Source organism: Zea mays, chromosome 9, assembly GCF_902167145.1.
Source record: "Zea mays cultivar B73 chromosome 9, Zm-B73-REFERENCE-NAM-5.0, whole genome shotgun sequence".
Classification (NCBI taxonomy): Eukaryota; Viridiplantae; Streptophyta; class Magnoliopsida; order Poales; family Poaceae; genus Zea; species Zea mays.
The window spans coordinates 121,983,354-121,994,460 of record NC_050104.1 but is presented as its reverse complement, the minus strand read 5'-3'; the positions used below and the strand labels follow the sequence as shown (position 1 = coordinate 121,994,460).

Genomic DNA, 11,107 nt, shown 5'->3' with positions numbered 1-11,107 from the left:
CAGCTGGAGTTGAAAGCTCAACTCAGCTGAAGTCCAGCTCAGCTGTAGCTGAAGAAGCTCAACTCAGCTGAAGTCAAGTTCAGCTGGAAAGCTCAGCTGCAGTTGAAGAAGTTCAGCTGCTTTTCAGCAAGAATACTCTAGGTTTCTCAAACCTAACCACTGTCAACCAAAGAATGTTAAAGTGATTTTTTGTTTTCAAAAATAGCTTTTGAATTTGGGGACTTGAGCTATAGCAAACACCTTTACCTGTGCGAAAAAGAATAAGGAAGAATTACATCATGCAAATCAAGATTTTACATAAAATTTTATACGTCCGCTGCATGAAGTCCTTGGTGCTTCCTTAAGTTTCTGTTTCTTTCTAATCATACATTAGGAACAAAAAACTGTTAGTACCCTTATCTGTTTTGTCATTAAATCACCAAAACCCTCGCTTGGGGTTGATTGCACTTACAACAGTTCACCGTCACGTCGGCTTGCAGACGCCAGGATATCTCTCCTTCAGATACAACATCCAGCTTCACTGTGAACGCTCCCCTTCATGTATAAATAGGACAGTGGTCCCTCCAGGAGAGAGGGATAGGAGAAGAAAACGCAGACGAACGTTCACTCTTCCACTTTGTTTCATATATTGGCATTTGCCTCACTCATCTCTAGGGACTTGGGACTTCCCCTCTCCCGCTGTGCTTGTAAACCCCTATTACAGGCACCTCGGTGCGAGTAATATAAGCATCATTCCCTCTGCTGGAAGTAGGGCCTTATGCTGCCCGAACCAAAATAATTGCTTGTGTCTTCTCGCACACCATTTAGAGTCCGGTCACGCGCACAATTTACTAGTTGGTCAAGGACCCGTGGTCCAAACACCGACACTCTCTATCCTACTACTATTATATACAAAATTGCAAGTTCAAATTCGGTACACATATGGTGCACATGAACTTGTTAGAAGTATGAAATATAGCTCTATTATAAATTTAATTACATAGATAACTACTAATATATGAGACGAGTCTATTAAGTCTAGTTAGTCCATGATTCAATCATGTGATGCTATAATAAGCATTTGTTAATCATAGATTAATTAGGTTTAATAAATTTATCTCGTTGTACGTATTAAACTTTAGTTAGAGAAATAAACACCCCACCCTATAAATAAGGCAAACCTACTTGAGAAATGCAGCTGTTATTGTATCAGTTAGCGGTTGTATGAATCCAATGTGTATGTTTGATCCAATACAAATCATGTCTTCTCTATCCATAAAATTTATATTACTTTATTAAGAATCTAATATAGACACCTGGTGGTACCATGGCTCCACCCTCCGCGCCAACACTCTGGGCCCATCCCACGTGTCTCGTCTCGGCGTCGTGCCTTATGGGCCCCATGCCCAGCGCTCGCAGCGCTCTCTCAGCTACTGAGTTGTGGGCTGTCACACCCGGTTTTAAAGAACAAAGCCGGGTGCATTTCATACATGCGCCAAAGAAGACAACATATATAATAACAGAGTGTATAGAGATAAATGTCACAGTAAAATCAGAGTATTTATTACATAGCGGAAGACTTAATACAAAATAAAAGATTAAACATAAAACAAACTAAGGATCGTCGGCGCCAATGTCAACTGAGAAACGCCACCTAGATCAGATTATACTCCTTGCCTTGTGGCTCCTCCTGAACCACCTGCTCTTCTCCTGTGGGGGGTGTGAGACAGCAAGAGTGAGCTCACACATGTTCATCGCTCAACAAGTTGTGGGGAATAATGTGACATAAACTCACCAAAGGTGGGAGTTCATGAAGTGTAAGTCTGATCAGTGAAATAAGGGCTAAAGCTGAGCATTGCTTTTATAAGTTGGTCAAAATTTTATTAGCAATTACTAAGTGTAAGTAAATACCGAACCTTAGAAATAATAAATAAAAGTAATAGTAAAATAATCCCAGATGCAATGAAATGACAAATTAAGTTTAAGTTTCATAAATTAATCATGTGAGTGTTCGAGCCGCTCATGACCGTGAGCACGGCTAGTATACCAGTTTTACACTCTGCAGAGGTTGTGCATCTTTACCCACAAGTCGTGTTACCCATTTGCCACGGAGTTGATCAGACCCCATACACCTCTACCAAGGAAGCGAGGCAGGGTACCACTACGAGGCCTTTACAAAGTTCCACTAGCTTCCGACTACCCGCTACAGTTTATAGGAAGCTCCAGTGCAGGAATCCCTCGCCTGACCGCCATCGCAGCAAAATCAACCCAAGGACCTCCCTACACTGACCACTCCCCTACTGCCCTTGCCCCTTTTGGGTAAGGTAGCCATCCACTAGCTTTCCTAGTTAATCAGCCAAGGGCGTCCCATTAAACCCTTGTGGTAGCACTGTTTTCCCGGGTGGTTCTCCATGTTCCCATTAACATAATGATCTTATCATGGACATAAAATAATGAATAGATAATAACAAGTATAAAAATGAGTGATGAATATCTCTATATCCAAAGCCACATAAAGCAATAGCATGTACTACCCAAAAGTTTAGTAGTAAAACCAGTGGTGAAACAAGGTATAAAGATAGTCAAAATCTAGAGTAACCTATTGGGTCCCATCAAAATTAACCTATGCAGATCATTATGATTAATAAGAACATGAATGGGTAAAAGAAGTGATCAAGGGCACAACTTGCCTTCAACGAGCTCCTGCTCAGCAGTCTCTACCAGCTGAACCTCAGGATCCCCCGGTGCTTGCTCGTCTACTCGCATCAACACAATACATACATAGTATAGCAACAATTAACATCACACCAAGCATGTAACTAAAATACACAGTAATAATCTAGACATTAAAATGAGATCATAGGAACTGGAATCATTAAATTTGGAGTTATATATTTTAAGTGATGAATTTTCCAAGGTTTTGTGTATTTAATACATGATTAAGTACTAGATAAATTTTAAATCATCTTTCATGTTAAAACAGAGGCACAAGTAGATAGACAATAATATTATGAAAATTTAGAAACTGGAATGGACCAATTTGGAGTTCATATGCATTTTCTATGAATTAAACAAGTTTCTGTAATTAAATTTGTACTAAAAACTATTTTCTAAACTATTTTTCTGGTTTTATCAACTAACTGGACTGCACACATATTTCTGGGAAGCGCAGGGGTTTCAGAGTAACTATTTCCAAGACTCAGAGAACCCCCACAACGGACGGCGGGTTAATTCCTGCATAGTTCAAGGGCTCTTAAGCAAATGTGCTAAGGTGAAAAGGTATTCTCAGATGAGGGCTGCTGGATCAAGATCCGTCGGTCCAAATCCAATTGACTGAAACAGAATCCAAAATCTAATCTCGACCACTCCTATAGGGATCAACGGTCCACGACGAACCGATAAGCTATGCCCTAATCGTAGCCGCACGCATGGAGATCTACGGTCCTTGACTCATTCCCCCCTCGTCCAACCGGAGCCGTTGATTACAAGATCAACGCCCGCGCCTTTCTCTTCCTCATGCCGTGACCAGGCGGCGGCGCTCCGCCTAGGGAGGTGGCGCCCTCATCGGAGCAACCATGCTCCGCGCTCCGGCTACCAATCTGCCCAACGGGACGGTGTAACTCAAAGAAGGAAGCGAGTGGAACACAGGAGAGTCAACTTACCACGATGATGGACCCAGTAATCAGCACGGTGCAGATCACATGGTGGTGGCGCCCTCCGGCGAGGAATCCCACCACACCGGCTGCCCCACCGGCCCGAACGGGAAGGGAACAACCATCAGTGTTCCTGCGCGAATCTTCGGGGTCCCCAATTGCGCTTCGAACGACCACATCGGTGGGGATCCATGGCGGCAATTTCTTCCCCCGCTCCCAATCTCTCTCTCGGCCCGCGTTTGCCTAAACAAGCGACATGCCCGACGGCGGCACCTGATTATTTACTAGAGGATTTGGGCGACGTGAAGGGTATGGGTCTTATACCTGGAGTAGTAGGCGAGGGTGGTTGAGGGCTGGCTGTTAACGTTGGCGGGGTCCACGGCGAGAGCTCTGGGTTGTTAGCGTGCGGGGAGGGGAAGGAAGATCCACAGTGTTGCGACAGCTGACCCTGGCACGGATACCCCACAAGACAATGGCACAGCGCGGGCGAGCGGAATACCGAGACTGGGACGTGGGTCCCATCAGTCGGCCGCCGTCACGGAAGCGCCGATCCACGATCCGGAGCTAGGCGACCCTAGGGAGTGGTGCCCACCTGGCGGTGAATGCCAAGGGATGGTACCACGGGAGCGGATAAGTGGGCCGCGTATGTGATAGCTGGGCTGATTGGAGAGCAGAAATGGCCCAAGCGCTGGTCTGCCCTTTTTTTCTTTTATTTTCATTTCATGTTTTCTTTTATTCTTAATTCCTTTGATTCTAAATTTTGTACTCAACTTAAGTGCAAATTTAAATTCATATTAGCTATGCAATTGGGTCATACCATCTTGTGGTGAGGTTATTTTAATTATAATATTATTTTATATTGGATATTATTTCCGTCTTTCCTCTAATTTCGTGGTTTTGTTTCCAAGTTAGAGGCTAAATTCTATGGGTTCATTAATATATTGTTAATGACTCATTTGTTTTATTATCCGTAAATGCACAATCAAGTAAAACTCAGCATGATGCATAATTTCGTGGCATGCCTTTTATTAATTCTCTGTTTTCAAATAAGGTGTTCACATGAAATGACAAATAGATATGGCACACATGTATATAAAGTAACATAACTTTCCCCTTTTAGGTTTTCTTACAGAGTGGGTATTACAAATCCTACCCCCCTTAAAAATAATCTTGTCCTCGAGATTTAAGAAGATCTAGGGAAAAGATGGGGGAAGTCTATGCGAAGTTCTTCTTCTCTTTCCCAAGTGGCTTCATCTTCTCTGTGGTGACTCCATTGTACTTTGCACATCTTTATCACCTTATTTCTTGTAACACGAGTCAAAGTGTCCAGAATCTTGATAGGGTACTCAGCATAAGTCAGATCATCTTGAACACTAAGGTCCTCTAGAGGTAGCTGCTCCTCAGGCACCGTGAGGCACTTCTTTAGCTGGGACACATGGAATACATCATGTACATCTGATAGATGATCGGGTAACTCCAGTTGATATGCAACTTCTCCCACTCGCTTTAAGATCAAGAAAGGCCCAATGAAGCGAGGGGACAACTTTCCTTTAACTTTAAATCTCCTCATACCCCGGATCGGTGACACCTTCAGATACACGTGATCACCCTCCTTAAACTCCACTAGTCTTCTCCTATTATCAGCATAGCTCTTTTGCCTGGATTGTGCAATTCTCAAATTTTCTCTTATCATTCGAACTTGTTCTTCTGCCTCTTGAATAAGCTCAGGTCCAAAGAATTGTCTTTCTCCAGTCTGATCCCAATATAGAGGAGTCGTGCACTTTCTGCCATATAGAGCCTCAAATGGTGACATTTTCAAACTGGCCTGGTAGCTATTATTATAAGAGAACTCCGCATATGGTAAGCTCTTATCCCAACTTCCACCATGTTTAAGAGCACAAGCTCTTAACATATCCTCCAGTACTTGATTTGTCCTCTCAGTCTGCCCATCAGTTTGGGGATGGTAGGCTGAACTGAAATTCAACTTTGTATCCAAGCTCTCATGCAACTTCTTCCAAAACCGAGAAGTAAACTGTGATCCTCGATCAGACACGATCTTCTTAGGCACTCCATGTAGACAAACTATCCGAGTCATATACAATTCTGCGAGCTTGGCTCCCGTATAATTAGTCCTCACTGGTATGAAATGAGCCACTTTTGTCAATCTATCCACAATTACCCAAATAGAGTCATATCCTGCTGGAGTGCGGGGTAGTCCAACAATGAAATCCATACCAATTTCTTCCCATTTCACTCGGGTATCTTCAATGGGTGCAATAGTCCAGCTGGCCTTTGATGTTCGGCCTTGACTCTTTGACACACATCACACTTAGCCACGTGGGCAGCAACATCTCTTTTCAATCCATACCACCAATATTTCTGCTTCAAATCCTGATACAACTTAGTGCTACCAGGGTGGATTGAGTAATCAGAATCATGAGCTTCTTTCAATATAGTCTCACGAAGGCTATCAATCTCTGGAACACATATCCGATCTTTGAACCATATAGTACCCTGCTCATCCTCCGTGAATTCCGGTACTCGATCTTCCGTAATAAGATCCTTAATCTCTTGAATTTTAGCATCAACAACCTGACCTTTACGAATCTCTTGCTCCAAGGTAGGTTCCAACTCTATGGTAACTCCTTCAGTGTGTGTAGCAATTCCCAGGTTGAGTCTCTCAAAATCTTTTGCTAATTCATCGGGTAGCTGGACAACAAAAGCGGAGTGAACATGCTCCTTCCGACTCAAGGCATCTACGACCAAATTCGTCTTGCCCGGGTGATAGTGAATCTCCAAATCATAATCCTTAATAAGCTCCAACCAACGGCGTTGTCTGAGGTTGAGATCCTTCTGAGTGAATATATACTTCAAACTCTTATGATCCATGTATACTTGACACTTAGTTCCCATAATGTAGTGTCTCCAAATCTTAAGCGCATGCACAATGGATGCCAGTTCTAAGTCATGCGTGGGGTAGTTCAATTCGTGTTTCCGCAACTGACGAGACGCGTAGGCAATCACATGTCCTTCTTGCATGAGCACATATCCCAAGCCTTGACCACATGCACTAATATGTTCATTACCAATAAACATCATTGACGAGATGGCCGAGTTGGTCTAAGGCGCCAGATTAAGGTTCTGGTCCGAAAGGGCGTGGGTTCAAATCCCACTCTCGTCAATATTTTTTTGTATTTTATGCAAAATTAATTTTTAACCGTTTGACAAGATCAAATGTATCCGATTTTTTTAGTTCTAACACTTTCACGAGCTCAACTGCTCAAGCGTTTCAAATCTACTCTCCGCCAGTTTTCTCTATTTCGTCCAGTTTTATTTCTAACTTTTTGACGGCGTGAGTTTTATCCAATTTTTATTGCTAACCACTGAAGAGCTCAATTGCAAGTTCTTTTCTGCAGGCGTGGATTCAATTTCCACTCTCGTCGGTTTTAGCTTATTATTTTATGTTTTTTCAATGTTCGGCTCAACTGATTACTGATTATAAGTGTTGTATATTTTGTACTTCAAGGTGCTGTTTTTTAGTTTGGAACTAATTTGCTAAGTATCTAGCTAATTGACTTGTTAATTTCTGTCGGCTGTATCAGTTTATCTTGACCCAGGAGCTTTGTTCACAATTTGAAAGCATTGGCTTATGGAGTGCCAGAAGAGTTGTCTTCTGATCACTATCACTTACTCCCAGGATATTGTAGATGGAGTGCCTTTGTATGTTTCATCAAACTGCCTGCATGTTAAAGCTTTGAAATATGAACCTGCTGGTCATTCGTTCCATGCTGTAGCAATGAAGCTTCTTGATCTTGGGCAGCATGAAGAAGAAGAAACTGATGATCCCAGCGTCTCATAGGATGATAAAAGCCAAGATTTTAATACTTCTTCTGATACCTTTAGCAGCAAAGGGAAGAAGTCATCTGGTTGTCGACAACAGGATCACTATGCATTACTTGTGTTGGGGCACGAGAGGTTCTTGGCCACTGAAGATCAGATACGAAGAAGTTATCGGGGCATGGCTCTCAAACATCATCCAGATAAGCAGGCTTCATCGATTATTGTAGAGATAACAGAGGAAGCAAAGCAAGCAAAAAAGGATGAGATAGAGAATCATTTCGAGACCATCTAGGAGGCCTATGAAGTCCTCATAGATCCTGCAAAGAGGAGGATTTATGATTCTACAAATGAGTTTGATGATAATGTCCCAACAGACTGTTCCCCACAAGCCTTCTTCAAGGTTTTTGGCCCAGCCTTCATGAGAAATAGACGTTGGTCAGTTATGCAGCCTATTCCTTCTCTAGGAGATCATACTACTCCTATAGAGGATGTTGATAAGTTCTACAATTTCTGGTACAACTTCAAGAGTTGGAGGGAATTTTCAGATGATGATGAGTATGACTTGGAGCAAGCTGAATCTCCTGAACATAAGAGATGGATGGAGAGACAGAATGCAAAGCTACACGAGAAGGCCAAAAAGGTAGAATATGCGCGGGTACACACTCTTGTGGACAATGTTTATAAGAAAGACCCAAGGATCCAGATGAGGAAAGAGGAGCATAAAGCTGAGAAACAGAGGAGAAAGGAGGCAAAGTATCTGACAAAGAAATTGCAAGAAGAGGAAGCAACCAGAGCTGCTGAAGAAGAAAGGATAAGGAAAGAAGAAGAGTCCAAGAAAGCTGCAGAAGCCGCTCAACATCAGAAGAAGCTAAAGGAGAAAGAGAGGAAGTTGCTTCGCAAAGAGAAAACTCGTTTGCGCACTATTGCCGCACCTGTGGTTGCAGATAGCCACTTTGGTATGTCAAAAGAAGATGTTGAATCAACATGTGCTTCACTTGATATGGAACAGCTGAAGAAGCTATGTGTTGGAATGGATGGCAAGGATGCAGCTGAAAAGGCTAGGTTGATGAGCAATGCACTTCGCAATGAAAGTTCCTCAAAGGAAGAGAAGAAAATTGAAGCAATGGTGTGGAATGTCCTGCTCCAAATTCTGACTCTACATGAGGTAGAGCGACAGAAGGCAGTGGCAGCATACTAAACAACTATGAAAAACAAGAGAGACCATGGGGAAAGGAAGAGGTTGAGATGCTTAGTAAAGCAATCCAAAAGTATCCTAAGGGAATTTCTAGAAGATGATAGGTTGTTTCAGAATTTATTGGGACTAATAGCTCGGTTGAGGAAATTCTCAAGGGCACCAAGAGTGTTCTTTTGCAGAAGCCAGACTCATCGAAATCTTTCGACTCCTTCCTTGAGAAGCGCAAACAGGCCCAATCTATTGCTTCACCTCTTTCGACCCGAGATGAAATTAGTTCATCAACTGACGGAGCTGGGACTGCATCGTCAAAGGTCGCACAACTTGCGAGTAGCCAGACAGCCAATGGGAAAGCTGTCGCTGATCCTGTCCCAGATGAAGCACCATCTGTGGCTGATCCAGATGCCTGGACAGAGGCGCTCTACTCCAAGCTTTAAAGGCTTTACCCAAGGATGCAAGCCAAAGATGGGAGTCAGGGAGTGCGTGGCTGTTGCTGTCCCAGGTAAAACTGTAGTCCAGTGCAAGAAAAAGGTTGCAGCAATGAGATAATTTGCCGGAGCAAGAAAACTGGGGAATAGACTGAGGCATTACCTCACTCGAAGTACATTTTGCAAGGAAGATGGCAATGTTATATAGATTGAGTTTAGTATCTTTGCTGGGGGGTACTGTTTGGCGAGGATAATTTTGTTATGGAACTGTAACGACTCATTTATTGTGCCAGGCCACGAGGGTTGTTGTACTGTGGCTAGCCGTAGGATAATGCCATTGAAGCTCATCTACTGTTGATGTACTGATGATTGGAATTTGTAGCACTGGTTCGTCTGGGGTCTCTTTCGTCTGGCCCCTTCGGGTTGTTGATGGAAGGCATTGGTGCCCTAGTTCGGTAAAAATGTAGAGAACTATATACGGAGTATGTTTTTATTCATTAATAACTACATGATAGGAATATATGTTACATCGTGAGACCTATTATTGAAGTGAATCATTTTCCCTGGTCACTTTGTACTGGCTAGCTACATCGCCCCCAAGCATTCTCAATGCTTGGGAACGCAGTTGCGTTCAGCTTCCCTGTTTCCATTTTTTTTGTTTCATGTTACTAATGGCCACTTCCCTAAATTTCGTAATTGAACGGGCAATTTAATAAAATTTGTTTTTTATGATGTACTATACTTTATTTTTAAAAAAATAAACCAAAAATAATTACAAAAGAAAAAGAGAAAGAGGGGAGCGTATGTATGCGGTTTTATGGTTTGTGTTTCTATGTTTTATAGTTGAGGAAAATACCGACTTTTATTATTGTTAGGAGAGATAAAAGGACTTTCCGTTGTCAAAGAGGCCCATTTTTGGTTTCCAGAGTGTAGAGGGCCTTTTTTTTTGTTTCCAGTGCATGTGGGGTTTTGGGTTTGTGAAGCCACCCTTCTGAAGCTATGCAAACAACACATGTACCTGCACGATCATATTAACAGTTCTTTTTACTATTCGAGCTGAATTTCTGATTCACTTCCAGACCAATATATTCTTATTGCGAAGAAACTGAATTTCTGGGGTTTTTTCCTCCATGGTTTGCATCAAAGCACTCGTCGCCGCCGATAATTTTACGCAGTCTCTTCCCGTTTTGTCATATGATTTAGGGCCCGCTCGTAAAACATGTATAGCTTTCGCATGCAGACACAATTTTCAGCAAACTCAGTAACTTTTCTGACCAGGGAGAAAAATTCCACATTTGTTTGTGCCTTCATTTGACGGGTTCGGCGAATCTTGTTTCCTGAAAATAGCTTAACTGGAAGATAGTCTGTTCGAGTTTGAAAGACTTTTCTCAATTTTTGAGCGCATCTTCGGAACTTTCCGCAGACCACCACTCTTACTTGTCTAAGCTCAATTTTTTGTGGTTACTTCTTTTGTGCTCCTAGGGCAAGAAAAAAAATAAAAACACAAAAACTGTAATATTAGATATAGACTAGGCATGTCATCGTAAAGCGGTGGTATGGTGATGGGCATGCATGCAATGGCATGTCCTTGCCGCCGACAGACGGTAGCGACAGAGCACGTACAAGTGCGAATGTGCGATCACATGGCAAATCAAATCCACCATTTAAGGGTATGTTTAGTTTCATTAGTCTTAGGACTAAGGGCATGTTTGGTTTCAATTAGTTCTAGGACTAAACTTTAGTCCTAGGACTAAACTTTAGTCCCTATATGTTTGGTTTTAGGGACTAAATAGATTCTAAAGTCATTAAATACATTGACCAAAGACTCAAATACCCTTAGAATATACTCATAATATTAGTTATCTATAAAAAGGTAAGGGCAACATGATAATTATGAGCTTTTAGTCTCTTTTAGCACCTATGTGAAGGACTAAAGACTAAATCATTTTAGTCCATATTTTAGTCCTAGTGTTTGGCAAAAAAGGGACTAAAAGGGACTAAAAACTAGAGACTAA

General features: G+C 42.2%; 1 non-coding gene and 1 pseudogene across 1 annotated transcript; both read left to right on the top strand.

The window, feature by feature from the left end:
* Positions 1 to 1,381: 1,381 nt before the first annotated feature.
* LOC103638945 (dnaJ homolog subfamily C member 2-like) lies at positions 1,382 to 9,213 on the top strand (annotated as a pseudogene).
* On the top strand, positions 6,733 to 6,813 carry TRNAL-AAG (transfer RNA leucine (anticodon AAG)). Its single transcript has one exon. It is a non-coding gene; the product is annotated as a tRNA-Leu (tRNA).
* Positions 9,214 to 11,107: the final 1,894 nt, after the last annotated feature.